This window comes from Bombina bombina, chromosome 6 (genome assembly GCF_027579735.1).
Source record: "Bombina bombina isolate aBomBom1 chromosome 6, aBomBom1.pri, whole genome shotgun sequence".
In the NCBI taxonomy this organism is placed as follows: domain Eukaryota; kingdom Metazoa; phylum Chordata; class Amphibia; order Anura; family Bombinatoridae; genus Bombina; species Bombina bombina.
This window is the reverse complement of record NC_069504.1, coordinates 286,745,319-286,768,382: the sequence shown is the minus strand read 5'-3', so window position 1 is coordinate 286,768,382 and position 23,064 is coordinate 286,745,319.

Here is a 23,064-nt window from a genome sequence, read left to right as displayed (position 1 = left end):
AAAAAAGCCATTTAATTCATTATTGGCACTATTAATTTTAGAGTTGACCTTTCTGGAATAAGTTCCCTTTGAAATGTTATCTCTTAAAGTACTTGCAAGGATATTCTGTTCCCATGACCCATTTTAAGAACTCATGCTGAATTATATCAATTGCAGAGAGCCAGCTTTCTGACATTTTTGTATAGAAAAAAAGGTGGAAATGTTGCCTCCCCTATGACTTTGTAAGTGTCCGGTTTATCTACCTCTGGGAACAGCATTTCCTTCCGAAGGATTCTTTGAGCTCTATTCACAGAACGCAAAAGATGCAGTACTCATAAAGATTGCATATAACAATATATTTAAAGCTGTGGATTCAGTTTTTATGGATATTTTAGTCATTTTGACTACAGGGTTCTCAATTCAGCCACTGTAAAAAAATACATATATCTGCTTCTGTTATCTGACCTTGATCCAGAATATGCAAAACCTTAGTTTAATATACTACAAATAATTCCACTGAATTACAGTTTGTATAATCTTTATCTTTTTTTTATGCCCTTAGTTTCTAGCTCCTATTTTGCAATCTGAATGGAAGAAAGACATGAATATGTTCATTTGCATGTCTAGAACAGATAAAAGAAACATTTTTGGAGCATAAAATTGTCATGATATAACAAAGCACTTGTATAATATTGGTATCAGATCCACTGGTTGATGAAATTTAATTCCCATATTAGGAACATCATTAAATTTACTCATTTAGAGTACCTGAGAATTATGACATAATTAACCTACATAGAAATACAATTATAATACATTTATTTAATAGCATAGGAATTTGTGAGAACTTACAGTTAGGAAGCTAATGTGAGGAGTAAAACTAAATGGACAGGGAAAGAAACTGTGTTCTTTACATGTTAATTATGTGCACTTTAGACAGTCATCAAAGAAGTTGAAGGGTAAAGGCTCCCAGCCTTAAATTCTAGAAGAGAATAAAGAAAAAGTCTTCTGAAATCAACCCTACTACACTTTGTCTTGCCTTGTTCCCGATTATTTTTTGAATGTTACTAGGGTTCCAATGATATAAACTTCACCAGATTAGACATGATTTGTGTTGCCGACCCTCGCAGGGGCTGCCCTGGTTGATGTCTCCTATATAAAGTAATGGAGCTCGCTGGAAAGGGACACTGTTAGTAGTGTGCAAGGGACTTACTTTAAAAAGTAAATCCTGTAGCCAATATAAATCACATTATGCTGCTTTCTGCGTATAGCATCTTACAATCGCCTATATTTTCATATGCATGTGTTTTTATATTACTGTTATAAGTATTTTGAGTGTGTTGAGAAAGCTTACCACCAATTAGTTTGCAAGAAAAAACTGTGAGATCTGTAGTGCAAAAAATCTTTACAGAATTACGATGAGATAAGAGAGAGAATTTCATATACATCCATGGAACCCCTATGTTAAACCCATTTTACGAAAAACAACAATTAGGCTTTGTATTTAAGTACAAATTTCAGTGTGTTTTTTGCTCATCCAGTGTCCTTAAATTACGATTTACACTGTGCATATTTAATATTATTATTTCTGTGTAATTTACATACTAATTTTACGTTTTAGATAAAATATAATATTTTTGGTGAAGAATTTTGTAACGATTTTTTATGCACCTTTACAATACAATGTTTTACTGTGTATTCTTGTGTGAATGGTTCAATTATTCATTTTGTAAGATATTAAAATACTAATTTTATAATGCACTTTTGTAATGTATGCATCTCCTTCTCGTACGAAAATGCATTATATGCCCTTGAGCAAGACACCCTGTTTTTAGGGTAAAAAGTGCCTTTAGATCATTCCACCAGGAAAAAAAAAGTACCGGCAATCATTCTTTAATAATCTCACCAACCCGGATCCCTTTAGATTATCGGACCCTAGGTGAGGACATATTAGAATAGAGACAGGGATTTGAATAATGGATGGAGATGTGCTCGTTGCAATGTTGCGCTTACTCTTTGAACTTACAGGGAGGTAAACTGCATTGATTCTCACATTTTTGCCTCTGCAGTCATCTGATTTCCATGCTTAAATTTCTGTCTATATAGAAACATTATAGTAATGTAGAGTGGAGGAAACAGTTATTTAAAGTGACAGTCTACAGTAGAATTTTTATTGTTTTAAAAGATAGATAATCCCTTTATTACCAATTCCCCAGTTTTGCATAACCAACACAGTTATATTAATGTACTTTTTACCTCTGTGATTACCTTGTATCTAAGCATCTTCTGACAGCCCCCTGATCAGATTACTTTTTATTTATTATCTATTGACTTGCATGTAGTACTGTGTTGTGCTTACTCTTAACTCCTTGGACTTGCACACAATGTTATCTATATGGCCCACATGAACTAGCAGTCTCCTGTTGTGAAAAGCAAATAAAAAAGCATGTGATTAAGAGGCTGTCTGTAGTGGCTTGGAAACAGGAAGAAATTTAGAGGTTGAAATGTTATAAAGTATATTAATATATCAATGTGGGTTGTGCAAAGCTGGGGAATGGGTAGTAAAGGCGGTATCTCTCTTTTTAAACAATAACAATTTTAGTGTAGACTGTACCTTTAATTCAGGTAGCTGCCAGGGGAAGAAAGGTGAGAAGTACACAGCTTGTCTATGTTGTATTGAAGACAATAAACACAACACTACCAGCAACATGCCTGCTGTAATAGAATAAGGTTAATGCTTTTCAGAATTACCTGGATGAACATTCTGAGATGCTACTAAACTACACTCACTGCTAACTCTTATATAAGCTTATCTTGTATTAGCAACCTTTATGCCTAAATCTCACACTCTAAAAATTGCATATTCCGTTACTACTACCATCTGTTATATTTAAAAAATATAAATACCTTGCAAATCCTGAGGCTTGGTAGACTTTTTGACTTTATGTATCTTGACATCTGCATCCTGTCTCATCCCTACTATATCCTGAGGACTAATATACCAGTTAAAGACTCCTGGTTTATGATTTTGGAATCTACTTTTATTATAATGCACGGCTACTGACTTATCACCTGGTTCTGACTTTGGATTGTCTTATGTCTACTCTACTATGTCTACTCTACTGGTTTTCCTAAGTTAGGTTGACTAGACATCCCGTTTTTAATGGGATTGTGCCATTGTTTTTACACACAGTACCCAGAGCCTTTTGAAGGAATGTAAAAATTTTTATCATGACCTTTAACCTATTTAATTTTTTATTATATATGCGCAATGTTCACGCTGGTATTATTTTATGTCCATTACAGTGCTATGATGTGCAATTTCTGCAGCTGTTAGCTGATCCATGGCTGGGGAACTACAGTTCCATGCATGCTACAGTGATGGACACATGTGTAAAAGGAGGCAGGAGAACTTTTTGGTGTTGTCTGATTGGGAGTGGGGACTGCAGAGATAGAGTTGATCTGCGGAGGGAAAACAATTGTACATTAGAGAGAGAGTTGAGAAGCAGAGAAACGACTGTGCCGCAGAGAGAAAGGGAGAGAATGTTGAACAACAGAGTGATTACTCTGTGAGTTTATGATTAATAACTACTAATGTAATTTTATTATAAACTGGTATCTGTATAAATGTTATATTTATATTACCAAACATGTTAGGGTGTGTGAGAGGTAGACAAAACATACATTGACGGACTAGTTACAACTAGTAGGAATTACCAGTTGATTATGCCTGGTATATATTTTTATCTGTATGTTTTCAGCAATGTTGTATGTCAAGTTGTTAATAAAGTGATAATAGTGATGTCTATTAATTCATTCATTGTTTAATTTAAAATAAAGGGTTTGAAATGCTACAACCAAATCTTTATCCTTTATATTTTGAGTATGTAGAATAGAATCATTTAAGTATAAAAATAATCCTACAAGGAATTCCTCATGGTGCAAAGGTATCAGATGACAATAAAAAAGCAAATACAATTAGCAGTGTAAAAATCTAACAATCAAATATATTAACAAAGAGTGACTAAAGTGTAATTTATCGTATCAAAAGTGAAATAAGAGAAATATTCCTGTTTGCTATTTTAATAGCCTGGGAGAAAAAATATTCATAACACAGTTTGTCTGAGTTCCTTAAAACTCTCAATCTTGGCCTATGATAAAAAGATAGATGATTATAAAAACAATAGCCTGGGTGAGATGAATCAGATAAAAAAAATCCAAGTCTCTCATTCATCCTTGAAAAGTAAATGTCCTTAAGAGAAATAAATTGGCACCAAATGATTTTATTTTCACAGATCTCACAATTTGGTGTAGTTTCTCCTTTAATGATAATGTAGCCTAGCTATACCAAGTTAAAATAGAGGATAATAAAACTAATTTATAGAGGATGATAAAACTGATTTATAGAGGATGATAAAACTGATAAAAACAAGTTAACAGTTTTTGACACAGGCCAAATTTAAGAAGTACAAACATTGTTGTGACTTTTTATTATAGTAAACATATTAACATCCCGTTTCAAATCATGTTGAATTGTTGTGCCAAGGAATTTGTAACTTTGTCTGCTATGCAAGCTTTCATTTTCAGAGAAGAAGGTGATGGAGACTTTTTTTCTCTAAAATCTATTATTTAATCTCTTTGGTTTTATGAACATTTAATTCTAAATGTTTTGCTTCACTCCATGTTACCAGCCTGTACTTCCATGTTATAGCTCAATTCATCTTCATCTAAAATAAGCCCAATCAGAGTGGTGCTGTCAGCATATTTCAATAACTTCACAGACTCATTTACAGAAGTACAATTATTTGTATAAAAGGAATAGAGCAAGGGAGAAAGAACAGAACCCTGTGGGACACCAGTACAGACACCAGTCTATTCACTTTAACAAATTGTTTCACATTAGTTAAAAAAACTATAAAGCCATTGGGAAAGGGCACATTTATTTGTTTTAATTTAACAAAAAGTAAACCAGAAACAATAGAATTAAAAGCAGAACTGAAATCCAGTAGATTATTACATCTATTAGATCTTTATACAAACTGTAGTAGATTTTGAAGGGTGTCAGTCACAGCTTTGAGATGGCACAACTTAATTCTTTCAAGGCATTTCATAATAACAGATGTAAGAGCAACAGACCTGTAATCATTCATGCTCAAAACCTCTTGTTTCTTCTGAACCAGAATAATAATTGAAGATTTAAAACAGGCTGGTACAACACATTGTATTAGGTTAAAAAGATCAGTAAAAATAGGGGCAAGTTGGTCAGCATATGGTTTCTATGTAGCAGGAGAAATATTTTCAGGGCCTGGTGCTTTCTTAAAGGGACAGTCAAGTAAAAAAAAAACTTTCATGATTTAAATAGGGCATGTAATTTTAAAACAACTTTCCAATTTACTTTTATTACCAATTTTGCTTTGTTCGCTTGGTATTCTTAGTTGAAAGCTAAATCTAGGAGGTATATATGCTAATTTCTTAGACCTTGAAGGCTACCTCTAATCTGAAAGCATTTTGACAGTTTTTCACCACTAGAGGGCGTTAGTCCATGTGTTTCATATAGATAACATTGAGCTCAGGCACGTGAAACTCCTAAGAGCAAGCACTGATTGGCTAAAAATGCAAGTCTGTCAAAAGAACTGAAATAAGGGGGCAGTTTGCAGAGCCATAGATACAAGGTAATCACAGAGGTAAAAAGTATATTATTATAACTGTATTGTTTATGCAAAATTGGGGAATGGGTAATAAAGGGATTATCTACCTTTTTAAACAAGAAAAATTCTGGTGTTTATTGTCCCTTCAAGCTTCTTTTAAAAATACAGTTGACGTGTTGTTCGGTGGCAGAAAAATATTGATTCTCATCAGATTTTTATCAGAGACAATGGCAGAAGGCCTCTAGAGTAGTTTTTTAATTGGTTAGGTAATAAAGCATCTGTTAAACTAGCTGAAGATTTTGGTTTATAGTTTGTAATAGACTGGAGACATTTACAGACTGTAGTATGGTCATTTGCAGCAAAAAGTTGTTCATGTTTACATTTAAATGGTTTCTTAGCAGCCTTAACTACTTTTTTAACAAATATTAAAATGCTTCTTCTTGGCTTTTCCTATAAGCTTCTTCTTTAACAGAGCATAGTGTGTCGTCAATGAAGAGTCCCTTTTTATTCCCTTAGATCTGGTCACCCTATCCTAAATCCACTGGTGATTACTACAGCCTGCTACAAATACTAGGTGCCTCTAACACATCTCCTGCTACACTTGTTCCAGACATCAAAACAGGTAATTGTCTTATTATACTGATCTATTATTATGTAAGTCAATAATTAATTCACCGACAAAACTGTGTTTTTTGTTGTTGTCTAATTATCTTTCAATTATATCTGTTTTATCATAGTCATCTAATGTCTCAAATTATACATTGTATATAAATCATAAAATTACTGCTGTATGTGTACTTACACCTCTCAAAATAAAAAAGCAAACTTTTTTGTTGTTGTTAGTGACCTGTTACACCTGCTCTTCCTCCTTTATAGCATTCTTAAAAAGTCATAAAACCCAAAATGTTAAAAAAAACTTTAAAATTTACTTCTATTCTATTTTTTTTTCTTGTTATCCTTTGTTGAAAAGCATGAAGGTAAGTTCAGGAATGTGCATATGTCTGCAGCATTATATGGCCGCATTTTTTGTTATACATTATCAAGAGCTATAGATGGCAGCACTATTTCCTGTCATGTAGTGCTCCATACATGTGCACACTACATATCTAGTTATCTCTTCAACAAAAAATAACAAGAGAACAAAGCTAATTTGATAATAGAAGTAAACTGGAAACTTTTTAAAAAAATCGTATTCTCTATCTTAATTATAAAAGAAAAATGTTTCATACCTCTTTAACCCCTTAAATGTGCAAGATGGGGCTGCACACTTGTCTTTCCTATTCAATCTAGGGTGATAGCCCTGTGCTGTCATGCTAAAGGATCATTTATTCCCTGCTGCTTGTGGAGATCACCTTCTTACTGACCAGACCCCAGGGCCTCCACCATCATAAAAGAGAGACAAGAAGGGTGCCTCTCATTGTAGCCAAAACGGTAAGAGTGAATATAGGGACAAAGGGAACAGAGGAACTCACAATTCCCAGAGGCAGAGATAATGCCTTGGTGCACAAGCTGTGAACTCAGTGTCCCAGCGCACTGCACTTGAACGTCAGCTGCACCTTTCGATACCAAGTTTGGAACATGGAATCTAAAAACAAGCACAAGAAAAAGGGCGCCTCCTAGTGCAGATAAAACAAGCAATATCGACCCCAAATGAACCAAATGGGAAAGAGGGTTCTCACACTTGCCAAAGCACATGCAACTTCTCAAGAAACATGCAGGGCTATTCTAGTGGCCCGGCTCACTATACAGCTGGCTGTGCTAAGTGGCTGGATTGCCACCAGATGATACAAAGATTCGACTCACCCACTCCAAAATAACAACTCCAAAGAATGTATAGTTACCCAAAAAAGTGTATTGATAAAATAAAAACAATAATAAAAACAATAGCACATATAATGCAACGCGTTTCTCGGCGTCCACTGCACCGTTTCCTCAGGCTGCACACTTGTCTTTCCTATTGAATCCAGGATGATAGCCCTGTGCTTTCATGATAAGGGGACCTTTATCCCCTGCTGCTTGTGGAGATTCCCTTCTTACTTCCCAGACCCCAGGGCCTCCACCATATGGGTCTCCAATGAGGGGTTTCATATCACTATAAGAGGCAGGTGATTGCCTTAAAAGGGGAATCCCTGCAGTCCAGAAGCAGATAAAGAGACATGATACATAAACATTTTCTTTTAATGATTCAGACTCAACATTCAATTGTAATAAAAAAATGAATAGCTAGAAGTGCCCCTTAAGAACAAAGCTAGAGTAGAAACTGGGAGATATTTTTAAATCACTGACAGTAATACATTTTTTTTTTTAAATAATAATTATTAAAACATAAATTCCAAAATCAAAATGTATAAATCTACCTAAAATAAATACAGAATATTATTATAGTAAGCAAGCTAAAAGCAGCAAACAATCCTAAAGAAAACTTGTTTCAAAAAATGTTTCAAAAAAATTGTCTGTAGTACAAAAAGAGTCTAGAATAAAAATGTATGTTGTATCCACTGTATCTAAAATATATTAGTGGATTGAAAAGTTAGGTCTCCTGTGTGACAAAGTAACAATATTTCTGAAAGTCACTTATGAAATCCTGAATGAGATTTAAAGAGGTATCTGGTCATTAGTTCCTTGCACCCAATCTTCAAGTACAAAATCACAAGAGGACTTTTGGTTGTATGGTAGATCTTCTAATGAGTCACCTAGGAGGAGATATCCTCAGCACCAGGCAAAGTTCCTTAAAAGTCTGTGTGGAAAAGACTTCGGCAAAAATTAGAAGCTCACATTGGAACAAATATACCTTAGGAGATCCTTGAGTCCATCCATGGTCAACTGTGCACTATAACTCAACAGCAGCTCCTATGTAATGGTACCAGATCAAGGGGTGGACTGTTCCTTCTGTGTCCTAGGCAGTTTGGCGTTTCTGCATCCAAATTAGCTGTTTTTTTTCTTCATTTGTCTCTTATTAAATCTGAGACCACGTCTAATCTGGGGGCTCCCTTGTTACACACCTCTAAAGTCAGCAACACGTTTCAGCTGGAGTTCCCAGCCTTTATCAAGCCTTATTTTACAGAGCTAGGAGTTGCTGTATCGCTTTTGTGATCTCATACAATTTTAATCAACCTTCTAATTTACTTCTGTTATCATATATGCTTCATTCTCTTGGTATCCTTTGTTGAAAAATTAGCAAGACACTAATGGGAGCTAGCTGAATAATCAGATGATCCAATGATGAGAGGTATTTATGCGCACCCACAAATCAGCAGCTAGCTCCTAGTAATGGATTTCTGCTCCTGAGTCTACCTAGGCATGCTTTTCAACAAAGGAAACCAAGAGAATAAAGCAAAGTGGAAAGAAAATTGCATGATCATGCGCAATTATAAAATGTAAAATTTTCATTACTGTCCCTTTAAAATGCTTTTTAGTCTGAGTTGGAAGTGGGCTCAAAAGAAGCCCCCCTGCTGTTTACCCTAAAAGAAATAGTGAAACCTCATTTGGAATAGAAGCATCTTTTCAAATAAGGGTTAACTTGTGCCTCTAGGATTCAGGTGATCACCATAAAAAACAGTGATCATCTGTAGAAATAGCCACCATTGGGTTTTAATATTGAAGAGGAAGGGTTAACAGATACAGTGGGGCAAAAAAGTATTTAGTCAGCCACCAATTGTGCAAGTTCTCCCACTTAAGAAGATGAGAGAGGCCTGTAATTTTCATCATAGGTATACCTCAACTATGAGAGACAAAATGTGGAAACAAATCTAGACAATCACATTGTCTGATTTGGAAAGAATTTATTTGCATATTATGGTGGAAAATAAGTATTTGGTCACCTACAAACAAGCAAGATTTCTGGCTCTCACAGACCTGTATCTTCTTCTTTAAGAGGTTCCTCTGTCCTCCACTCATTACCTGTATTAATGGCACCTGTTTGAAGTTGTTATCAGTATAAAAGACACCTGTCCACAACCTCAAACAGTCACCATCCAAACTCCACTATGGTGAAGACCAAAGAGCTGTCAAAGGACACCAGAAACAAAATTGTAGACCTGCACCAGGCTGGGAAGACTGAATCTGCAATAGGCAAGCAGCTTGGTGTGAAGAAATCAACTGTGGGAGCAATAATTAGAAAATGGAAGACATACAAGACCACTGATAATCTCCCTCAATCTGGGGCTCCATGCAAGATCTCACCCCGTGGGGTCAAAATGATCACAAGAACGATGAGCAAACATCCCAGAACCACACGGGGGGACCTAGTGAATGACCTGCAGAGAGCTGGGACCAACGTAACAATCAGTAACACACTAAGCCGCCAGGGACTCAGATCCTGCAGTGCTAGACGTGTCTGGGCCCATCTGAAGTATGCTAGAGAGCATTTGGATGATCCAGAAACGGATTGAGAGAATGTCATATGGTCAGATGAAACCAAAGTAGAACTGTTTGGTAGAAACACAACTCGTCGTGTTTGGAGGAGAGAGAATGCTGAGTTGCAACCAAAGAACACTATGCCTACTGTGAAGCATGGGGTTGGCAACATCATGCTTTGGGGCTGTTTCTCTGCAAAGGGAACAGGACAACTGATCCGTGTACATGAAAGAATGAATGGGGCCATGTATCGTGAGATTTTAAGTGGGTCTTTCAGCATGACAAACAAACCGCCCGGGCAATGAAGGAGTGGCTTCATAAGAAGCATTTCAAGGTCCTGGAGTGGCCTAGCCAGTCTTCAGATCTCAACCCCATAGAAAACCTTTGGAGGGAGTTGAAAGTCTGTGTTGCCCAGCGACAGCCCCAAAACATCACTGCTCTAGAGGAGATCTGCATGCAGGAATGGGACAACATACCAGCAATAGTGTGTGACAACCTTGTGAAGACTTACAGAAAAAGTCTGACCTCTGTCATTGCCAACAAAGGATATATAACAAAGTATTGAGATGAACTTTTGATATTGACCAAATACTTATTTCTTTCATGTAATTAGCAAGAGTCCATGAGCTAGTGACGTATGGGATATACATTCCTACCAGGAGGGGCAAAGTTTCCCAAACATCAAAATGCCTATAAATACACCCCTCACCACACCCACAAATCAGTTTTACAAACTTTGCCTCCTATGGAGGTGGTGAAGTAAGTTTGTGCTAGATTCTACGTTGATATGCGCTCCGCAGCAGGTTGGAGCCCGGTTTTCCTCTCAGCGTGCAGTGAATGCCAGAGGGATGTGAGGAGAGTATTGCCTATTTGAATGCAGTGATCTCCTTCTACGGGGTCTATTTCATAGGTTCTCTGTTATCGGTCGTAGAGATTCATCTCTTACCTCCCTTTTCAGATCGACGATATACTCTTATATATACCTTTTCCTCTACTGATTCTCGTTTCAGTACTGGTTTGGCTTTCTACTACATGTAGATGAGTGTCCTGGGGTAAGTAAGTCTTATTTTCTGTGACACTCTAAGCTATGGTTGGGCACTTTTTATATAAAGTTCTAAATATATGTATTCAAACATTTATTTGCCTTGACTCAGGATGTTCAACGTTCCTTATTTCAGACAGTCAGTTTCATATTTGGGATAATGCATATGAATAATTCATTTTTTTCTTACCTTAAAAATTTGACTTTCCCTGTGGACTGTTAGGCTCGCGGGGGCTGAAAATGCTTAATTTTATTGCGTCATTCTTGGCGCGGACTTTTTTGGCGCAAATTTTTTTTTCTGTTTCTGGCGTCATACGTGTCGCCGGAAGTTGCATCATTTTTTGAGGTTCTTTTGCGCCAAAAGTGTCGGCGTTCCGGATGTGGCGTCATTTTTGGCGCCAAGAGCATTTAGGCGCCAAATAATGTGGGCGTCTTTTTTGGCGCTAAAAAATATGGGCGTCACTATTGTCTCCACATTATTTAAGTCTCATTATTTTTTGCTTCTGGTTGCTAGAAGCTTATTCACTGGCATTTTTTTCCCATTCCTGAAACTGTCATTTAAGGAATTTGATCAATTTTGCTTTATATGTTGTTTTTTCTATTACATATTGCAAGATGTCCCACGTTGAAGCTGAGTCAGAAGATACTTCTGGAAAATCGCTGCCGGGTGCTGGAGCTACCAAAGCTAAGTGTATCTGCTGTAAACTTTTGGTATCTGTTCCTCCAGCTGTTGTTTGTACTGTTTGTCATGACAAACTTGTTAATGCTGATAATATTTCCTTTAGTACTGTTACATTACCTGTTGCTGTTCCGTCAACATCTAATATTCAGAGTGTTCCTGATAACATAAGAGATTTTGTTTCTAAATCCATTAAGAAGGCTATGTCTGTTATTCCTCCTTCTAGTAAACGTAAAAAGTCTTTTAAAACTTCTCATTTTTCAGATGAATTTTTAAATGAACATCATCATTCTGATACTGATATTGGTTCTTCTGATTCAGAGGATTCTGTCTCAGAGGTTGATGCTGATAAATCTTCATATTTATTTAAAATGGAATTTATTCGTTCTTTGCTTAAAGAAGTCCTAATTGCATTAGAAATTGAGGATTCTAGTCCTCTTGATACTAAATCTAAACGTTTAGATAAGGTTTTTAAATGTCCTGTAGTTATTCCAGAAGTATTTCCTGTCCCTGGTGCTATTTCTGAAGTAATTTCCAGGGAATGGAATAATTTGGGTAATTCTTTTACTCCTTCTAAACGTTTTAAGCAATTATATCCTGTGCCATCTGACAGATTAGAATTTTGGGACAAAATCCCTAAGGTTGATGGGGCTGTCTCTACTCTTGCTAAGCGTACTACTATTCCTACGGCAGATGGTACTTCCTTTAAGGATCCTTTAGATAGGAAAATTGAATCCTTTCTAAGAAAAGCTTACTTGTGTTCGGGTAATCTTCTTAGACCTGCTATATATTTAGCGGATGTTGCTGCAGCTTCAACTTTTTGGTTAGAAGCTTTAGCGCAACAAGTAACAGATCATAATTCTCATAACATTATTATTCTTCTACAACATGCTAATAATTTTATTTGTGATGCCATCTTTGATATCATTAGAGTTGATGTCAGGTATATGTCTCTAGCTATCTTAGCTAGAAGAGCTTTATGGCTTAAAACTTGGAATGCTGATATGTCTTCTAAGTCTACTCTGCTTTCCCTTTCTTTCCAGGGTAATAAATTATTTGGTTCTCAGTTGGATTCTATTATCTCAACTGTTACTGGAGGGAAAGGAACTTTTTTACCACAGGATAAAAAATCTAAAGGTAAATTTAGGTCTAATAATCGTTTTCGTTCCTTTCGTCACAACAAGGAACAAAAGCCTGATCCTTCATCCTCAGGAGCGGTATCAGTTTGGAAACCATCTCCAGTCTGGAATAAATCCAAGCCTTTTAGAAAACCAAAGCCAGCTCCAAAGTCCACATGAAGGTGCGGCCCTCATTCCAGCTCAGCTGGTAGGGGGCAGATTACGTTTTTTCAAAGAAATTTGGTTCAATTCCATTCACAATCTCTGGATTCAGAACATTGTTTCAGAAGGGTACAGAATTGGCTTCAAGATAAGGCCTCCTGCAAAGAGATTTTTTCTTTCCCGTGTCCCAGTAAACCTAGCGAAGGCTCAAGCATTTCTGAAATGTGTTTCAGATCTAGAGTTGGCTGGAGTAATTATGCCAGTTCCAGTTCTGGAACAGGGGCTGGGGTTTTATTCAAATCTCTTCATTGTACCAAAGAAGGAGAATTCCTTCAGACCAGTTCTGGATCTAAAAATATTGAATCATTATGTAAGGATACCAACCTTCAAGATGGTAACTATAAGGACTATCCTGCCTTTTGTTCAGCAAGAGCATTATATGTCCACAATAGATTTACAGGATGCATATCTGCATATTCCGATTAATCCAGATCACTTTCAGTTTCTAAGATTCTCTTTCCTAGACAAGCATTACCAGTTTGTGGCTCTACCGTTTGGCCTAGCTACAGCTCCAAGAATTTTTACAAAGGTTCTTGGTGCCCTTCTGTCTGTAATCAGAGAACAGGGTATTGTGGTATTTCCTTATTTGGACGATATCTTGGTACTTGCTCAGTCTTCACATTTAGCAGAATCTCATACGAATCGACTTGTATTGTTTCTTCAAGATCATGGTTGGAGGATCAATTTACCAAAAAGTTCATTGATTCCTCAGACAAGGGTAACCTTTTTAGGTTTCCAGATAGATTCAGTGTCCATGACTCTGTCACTAACGGAAAAGAGACGTCTAAAATTGATATCAGCTTGTTGAAACCTTCAGTCACGATCATTCCCTTCGGTAGCTTTATGCATGGAAATTCTAGGTCTTATGACTGCAGCATCGGACGAGATCCCCTTTGCTCGTTTTCACATGCGACCTCTTCAGCTCTGTATGCTGAACCAATGGTGCAGGGATTACACAAAGATATCTCAATTAATATCTTTAACACCGATTGTACGACACTCTCTGATGTGGTGGACATATCACCATCGTTTAGTTCAGGGGGCTTCTTTTGTTCTTCCGACCTGGACTGTAATTTCAACAGATGCAAGTCTGACAGGTTGGGGAGCTGTTAGGGGGTCTCTGACAGCACAAGGGGTTTGGGAATCTCAGGAGGTGAGATTACCGATCAATATTTTGGAACTGCAATTTTGAGTGCAATTTTCAGAGCTCTTCAGTCATGGCCTCTTCTAAAGAGAAAATCGTTCATTTGTTTTCAGACAGACAATGTCACAGCTGTGGCATACATCAATCATCAAGGAGGGACTCACAGTCCTCTGGCTATGAAGGAAGTGTCTCGAATTCTGGTATGGGCGGAATCCAGCTCCTGTCTAGTTTCTGCGGTTCATATCCCAGGCATAGACAATTGGGAAGCGGATTATCTCAGCCGCCAAACGTTACATCCGGGCGAATGGTCTCTTCACCCAGAGGTTTTTCTTCAGATTGTTCAAATGTGGGGACTTCCAGAAATAGATCTGATGGCCTCTCATCTAAACAAGAAACTTCCCAGGTATCTGTCCAGATTCAGGGATCCTCAAGCGGAAGCAGTGGATGCATTGTCACTTCCTTGGAAGTATCATCCTGCCTATATCTTTCCGCCTCTAGTTCTTCTTCCAAGAGTAATCTCCAAGATTCTGAAGGAATGCTCGTTTGTTCTGCTGGTAGCTCCAGCATGGCCTCACAGGATTTGGTATGCGGATCTTGTCCGGATGGCCTCTTGCCAACCGTGGACTCTTCCATTAAGACCAGACCTTTTGTCGCAAGGTCCTTTTTTCCATCAGGATCTCAAATCCTTAAATTTAAAGGTATGGAGATTGAACGCTTGATTCTTAGTCAAAGAGGTTTCTCTGACTCTGTGATTAATACTATGTTACAGGCTCATAAATCTGTATCTAGAGAGATATAATATAGAGTCTGGAAGACTTATATTTCTTGGTGTCTTTCTCATCATTTTTCCTGGCATTCTTTTAGAATTCCGAGAATTTTACAGTTTCTTCAGGAGGGTTTGGATAAAGGTTTGTCTGCAAGTTCCTTGAAAGGACAAATCTCTGCTCTTTCTGTTCTTTTTCACAGAAAGATTGCTAATCTTCCTGATATTCATTGTTTTGTACAAGCTTTGGTTCGTATAAAACCTGTCATTAAGTCAATTTCTCCTCCTTGGAGTTTGAATTTGGTTCTGGGCGCTCTTCAAGCTCCTCCGTTTGAACCTATGCATTCATTGGACATCAAATTACTTTCTTGGAAAGTTTTGTTCATTTTGGCCATCTCTTCTGCCAGACGAGTTTCTGAATTATCTGCTCTTTCTTGTGAGTCTCCTTTTCTGATTTTTCATCAGGATAAGGCGGTGTTGCGAACTTCTTTTAAATTTTTACCTAAGGTTGTGAATTCTAACAACATTAGTAGAGAAATTGTGGTTCCTTCATTGTGTCCTAATCCTAAGAATTCTAAGGAGAGATCATTGCATTCTTTGGATGTAGTTAGAGCTTTGAAATATTATGTTGAAGCTACTAAGAATTTCCGAAAGACTTCTAGTCTATTTGTTATCTTTTCTGGTTCTAGGAAAGGTCAGAAGGCCTCTGCCATTTCTTTGGCATCTTGGTTGAAATCTTTAATTCATCATGCTTATGTCGAGTCGGGTAAAACTCCGCCTCAAAGGATTACAGCTCATTCTACTAGGTCAGTTTCTACTTCCTGGGCGTTTAGGAATGATGCTTCGGTTGATCAGATTTGCAAAGCAGCAACTTGGTCTTCTTTGCATACTTTTACTAAATTCTACCATTTTGATGTGTTTTCTTCTTCTGAAGCTGTTTTTGGTAGAAAAGTACTTCAGGCAGCTGTTTCAGTTTGAATCTTCTGCTTATATTTTCAGTTTTTTTCATTTAATCTTTATTTTGGGTGTGGATTATTTTTCAGTGGAATTGGCTGTCTTTATTTTATCCCTCCCTCTCTAGTGACTCTTGCGTGGAAAGATCCACATCTTGGGTAGTCATTATTCCATACGTCACTAGCTCATGGACTCTTGCTAATTACATGAAAGAAAACATAATTTATGTAAGAACTTACCTGATAAATTCATTTCTTTCATATTAGCAAGAGTCCATGAGGCCCACCCCTTTTTTTTGGTGGTTATGATTTTTTTGTATAAAGCACAATTATTCCAATTCCTTATTTTTTATGCTTTCACACTTTTTTCTTATCACCCTACTTCTTGGCTATTCGTTAAACTGATTTGTGGGTGTGGTGAGGGGTGTATTTATAGGCATTTTGAGGTTTGGGAAACTTTGCCCCTCCTGGTAGGAATGTATATCCCATACGTCACTAGCTCATGGACTCTTGCTAATATGAAAGAAATGAATTTATCAGGTAAGTTCTAACATAAATTATGTTTTTCCACCATAATTTGCAATTAAATTCTTTCCAAATCAGACAATGTGATTGTATGGATTTGTTTCCACATTTTGTCTCTAATAGTTATGGTATACCTATGATGAAAATTACAGGCCTCTCTCATCTTCTTGTGGGAGAACTTGCACAATTGGTGGCTGACTAAATACTTTTTTGCCCCACTGTATCCCCCTATCTTCCCTTTTGATTTAATTAGAGGGGAATGAGAACACGGCAATGGTTATCACCAGGCAACAGAGGACAAGGGCAATTTTAAATCCCCTATCATACCCAATACATTACACAGTTGGTTATGAGACCTTATTTAGGAAAGAATAATGCCCCCTCATATGCTAACATTTTGTTTATTTAATGTATCTGTATTTTTATAATCACATATTTTATTCATACTCATTTTCTGTATAAATTGCTAGATGGTACAAGGTGACAAATGTATGTTTCCTCAATTTTTTTTTTTTAAATAATTAAGGAATATAATTTATAATTATCATGTTTTGGGAAGCTGAGCTGATGCTTAATGATGTTTGAAATATTTATGAAATAAAATTACATCTTTGCTGATGTTTACCATGTTCACTATTAAAAATGTAATTAACTTTTAGTGATCAAAAACTTTCTGAGCACTGCACAGCCGAGATTGTTAACTCACAAAAAATTGATCTCCTGTTTCTCACAACAGCACTCAAAACTGCTGATAATGGATGCCAAACACAGAAATCCAATATGGGTTAGTGTGTATTTTTTGCAGTTGGATAAACTGGTGTTTGTGATAAGTGTTAAACAATCTAAATAAGCATTTTGTATTTGGGCATGATGGGAGTACTGGGCATGCTTGATCAATTTTGTTTATTAAACCTTTTAATATTTAAAAAATATATATTTTTTAAAATTAACATTTAATTAATTAAGAAACCCTCATTTTCTGTTTTGGTGAGATTTTCAACAAAAATCATTAGCAACACTACAGGGTATTAATTGCATAAAGAAGAAAGAAGACATAAATCTGATCTTCTAAAATGGTATTTTAACAGTTCTCACACTGTAAATCATGAAACTGCTGACAAGGTTTAAAATAGCTCCAAAAGTTACAAATCTCACTGTACAGAACAAGGTTTTCCTTTGCCGAGTATCTATTACTGTAAGAAGATGCAAGATTCTAGAAACTGTAAATTGAGTTATTTTCAAAACACATTTTTTTTTACTTTCATTTAATGTAAAAACTTGTGCAACTGATCTAAGTTGCTAAGAAACAGTACAGAAAAGCAAACTGGTAAATCCTGATGACAAATATGTGATTGCTGATAAATATCCAGTTTAGGAAGATGCAATTACTGTAACTTTAAAATCACAAAAATGTGAGTATGATATAAAACATTTTCAATCTTTTATTTTGTAAATGTCTTTTCTAGCGGTTGCTGTTAATTTAATACATGTACATATGCAAATGTCTGCTCCCCTGCTTCTGAGAACTTCTGCTGGATATCATTTTTTGCACGTTTGGGTTAAATTTAATGTGTACATTCTGCAATCACTAAAGCTATTGCTGTTTATGCATCAAATTGGTGATTTTCCTGATATCTGCTTGAATCCAATCAGAACTTTTCTCAATACAGAAATGGTGTTATTACTCAGATTGTGATCTTTCGGAACTTGAAAAATAAGGATCAAGAGCCAAAAAAACCCTCTGATAAACAGGACCGTAAAGATTTGAACCAACCGCTATGACAATAATGCAGATCCTCTTTCTACAATCTTTAACAATGTACAGGATGGAATATTTGAGTTGTACAAAAACTATAAATGTAATACAATTATGGTCAGTAAACTAATTATAAAAGAGATAATCAATTATTATACAAATGAATATAGTCTACATAAAAAGAATATTAAAAAAAAATCTAATTGGGAGTGGGGAACATATTAAAAAAATACACAAAGCTTTAAAACAGTCAGATTTATAGCTCTTCTTCATTTATGTGCCATATTTCTGTTTTTCATCTCTCTGTAACTAATAGATACTCCTCAGAGACTTGCCCCCAAATTATACCATGACATACTCAGTTGAACATTTTTATATATTTTGGAATTTGTTTCCATTTACAGCCCCAGAAAAATAAACAGGAACTTGTGAGTACGAGGGGGGAGGCATTATTAAATCTCATCATTTAACATCTGTAAAAAAAATATTTAGCATAATTTTGGTTTTATGTCTGGCTTTCTAGAGAATCAAGAAGGCTATTGTATACAGTTTACAGCTGCTGTGTGTGTTATGTATTTATGATTCCTGATTTCCTTTCAGATGTTCTTACAGCTTTCCAGGAATCCTGGAACTAAGAAATTAGCTATCCAGAATCTAAGAACCTGAGGTATTTACTTAACTCTCTGTTATTCTAAAAAAGAAGCGCCAAGGGGAAACGTAAACTGTATGATGATGACAGCTGCCTTTTTAATGTGCTCAAATCATCATAAATCAGCGGAACAAATTTTATTCATATAAATATTACAAAGTAATTATAGAATAATAAATCATTCTATTTAGAGATCCTTAATTTTAGCTGGAAACATATTTTTTTTCTTAGTGTAGGAAGCGTTTTTTTTTCCATTTGACCCCTTTTACTTTTTTAAAATATTAAATAATAAAATATTAACTAATACATTTATGAGGGATTTACATAGATTACAAATACTACTAAACACATTTTATTCTTTTGGAGAACTTGTAGCCTTAAAGGGACCATGAAATAAAACAATATAAATAAGTACTATTTATATGTTATTTATTTATTTTTTGTTTGCATGGAAAAAGTCAAAGATGTAAATGGACATAAAATTACAAAAGTAAATTGTAATGTATTAGAGAATTATATGATTGCACTGTTGCTTACATAGAAAGTCAGCTGCAGAGCAACAATGCAATACTGGGATCTGGGGCCATATTACGAGTACCAGGGGAGAAACTACAGGGGGTGCAGAGGTTGCATTTGTGACTGGGCCCCCAAGGGCCCAGCTTAAAAAATAAAATAAAAAATGTAACAATAAAAAACTTTGACCTGCCACTGCCTGCACCGATATCATGTGAGTGTGACATGATGCTTCACTAGTGTCTCTGACTACAGGGGTAAGTGTTTCTGTTTTACCCATTGGTGTTTATGTGTGTGTGTGTGTGTATGTGTGTATGTATGTATGTGACTGTGTGTGTATTTATGCATGTATGTATGTGTGTGTGTGTGTGTATGTATGTGTGTATGTATGTATGTGACTGTGTGTGTATTTATGCATGTATGTATGTGTGTGTGTGTGTGTGTATGTGTGTATATATGTATGTGACTGTGTGTGTATTTATGCATGTATGTATGTGTGTGTGTGTGTGTGTATGTGTGTATATATGTATGTGACTGTGTGTGTATTTATGCATGTATGTATGTGTGTGTGTGTGTGTGTATGTATGTGTGTATGTATGTATGTGACTGTGTGTGTATTTATGCATGTATGTATGTATGTGTGTGTGTGTGTATGTGTGTATGTATGTATGTGACTGTGTGTGTATTTATGCATGTATGTATGTGTGTGTGTGTGTGTATGTTTGTGGAACCAGCAAATTACAGACCTTGTTACTACAGCATGGGGGGTCGGGGGGGGTAAACAGTGTCAGTCTATGCAGTACCACTATAAACAGTATGGGGGCAGGACCATGTCACAGACTACTGGGGTCACTTTATAAAGTACTGGGGCGGGTAGGGTCAGGCCAGCCATCTCACCGGCAGATTACAGAATTTACAGACTGTGTCACTGACTCACTATATACAGCACTGTTGGGTTAAACACTGTCACTATATACAGTAATAGGGGTCAGACCATCTCACAGACTGTGGCACAGGGTATCTCCTTTTGCAGACATGTAATCTGATTCACATTTGTTTCTGTGTTAAATGTAAAAAAAAAAAAAGATATGTATCAAATTCACTTTTTTGGGGGGGCCCTTCTTAGATTCTTGCTCCTGGGCCCTGTGGTTTCTAGTTACTCCTCTGACGAGTACAGCGATAACGCTTGCTCCTGAGCGCTAAGGGGTTTATCGCGGGTGTTTGTGCTCATCGAGCTTATCATTGGTATTACGAGTTTAAAGTAAATGTGATCGCTTGAGCACAATCACAATGTTTCGCAAGAATGATTACTGTGTCCTCAGAGCTCAGGTTAACTGTTTCCCAAAACTAATAAGTGTCACAAAACACATTAAAAATACTTTAAAAAGTATACTTATACTCATAATAACACTATGTAATAACAATTAAATAAAAAGATATTGCACATAAAAGTTATAAAGGCTCAAAAATATGAGGTCTGAGGTGTTAGAAAACTTTTTTTTAGGCAAAAGGCTTTAACATAGAGATACATACAAATACATCGCTAAAGCTATATATATATATATATGTCTATATATATGTTTATATATATATATATATATATATATATATATATATATATGAATATATGTATTTACAGACATATATAAACATATAAACACATACAGTAAATACATATGTGCATATATACAGGTATATATATAGGGAGTGCAGAATTATTAGGCAAGTTGTATTTTTGAGGATTAATTTTATTATTGAACAACAACCATGTTCTCAATTAACCCAAAAAACTCATTAATATCAAAGCTGAATAGTTTTGGAAGTAGTTTTTAGTTTGTTTTTAGTTATAGCTATTTTAGGGGGATATCTGTGTGTGCAGGTGACTATTACTGTGCATAATTATTAGGCAACTTAACAAAAAACAAATATATACCCATTTCAATTATTTATTTTTACCAGTGAAACCAATATAACATCTCAACATTCACAAATATACATTTCTGACATTCAAAAACAAAACAAAAACAAATCAGTGACCAATATAGCCACCTTTCTTTGCAAGGACACTCAAAAGCCTGCCATCCATGGATTCTGTCTGTGTTTTGATCTGTTCACCATCAACATTGCGTGCAGCAGCAACCACAGCCTCCCAGACACTGTTCAGAGAGGTGTACTGTTTTCCCTCCTTGTAAATCTCACATTTGATGATGGACCACAGGTTCTCAATGGGGTTCAGATCAGATGAACAAGGAGGCCATGTCATTAGATTTTCTTCTTTTATACCCTTTCTTGCCAGCCACGCTGTGGAGTACTTGGACGCGTGTGATGGAGCATTGTCCTGTATGAAAATCATGTTTTTCTTGAAGGATGCAGACTTCTTCCTGTACCACTGCTTGAAGAAGGTGTCTTCCAGAAACTGGCAGTAGGACTGGGAGTTGAGCTTGACTCCATCCTCAACCCGAAAAGGCCCCACAAGCTCATCTTTGATGATACCAGCCCAAACCAGTACTCCACCTCCACCTTGCTGGCGTCTGAGTCGACTGGAGCTCTCTGCCCTTTACCAATCCAGCCACGGGCCCATCCATTTGGCCCATCAAGACTCACTCTCATTTCATCAGTCCATAAAACCTTAGAAAAATTAGTCTTGAGATATTTCTTGGCCCAGTCTTGACGTTTCAGCTTGTGTTTCTTGTTCAGTGGTGGTCGTCTTTCAGCCTTTCTTACCTTGGCCATGTCTCTGAGTATTGCACACCTTGTGCTTTTGGGCACTCCAGTGATGTTGCAGCTCTGAAATATGGCCAAACTGGTGGCAAGTGGCATCTTGGCAGCTGCACGCTTGACTTTTCTCAGTTCATTGCGACCCTGTTGACTATTTTGAATGAAACGCTTGATTGTTCGATGATCACGCTTCAGAAGCTTTGCAATTTTAAGAGTGCTGCATCCCTGCAAGATATCTCACTATTTTTGACTTTTCTGAGCCTGTCAAGTCCTTCTTTTGACCCATTTTGCCAAAGGAAAGGAAGTTGCCTAATAATTATGCACACCTGATATAGGGTGTTGATGTCATTAGACCACACCCCTTCTCATTACAGAGATGCGCATCACCTAATATGCTTAATTGGTAGTAGGCTTTCGAGCCTATACAGCTTGGAGTAAGACAACATGCATAAAGAGGATGATGTGGTCAAAATACTCATTTGCCTAATAATTCTGCACTCCCTGTATATATATATATATATATATATATATATATATATATATATACAGTATATATATATATATATATATATATATATATACAGTATATATATATATATATATATATATATATATATATATATATATATATATATGCGCATTGGAGCCCTTTGTAAGAACATATTTATTTATGCAATTTTAATTTTTAATAAAGTCTTATACTGTGTATTTTATTGTAAATTTTTCACATTCCAATCTTCTGCACATAGCAGAATATGTTCTATGTCTTTATAAATATATATTCCTATATATATATATATATATATATATATATATATATATATATATATATATATATATATGTTAATATCTATACCTATATATAATCATGCAGACATGCATATATATATATAAGTAAAGATATAGGGGTCGATTTAACAATGTGCAGACGGACATGATCCACTGTAGCGGATCACGTCTGCCGCTCATCGATAAATGCCGACAGCATACAGTCGGCAT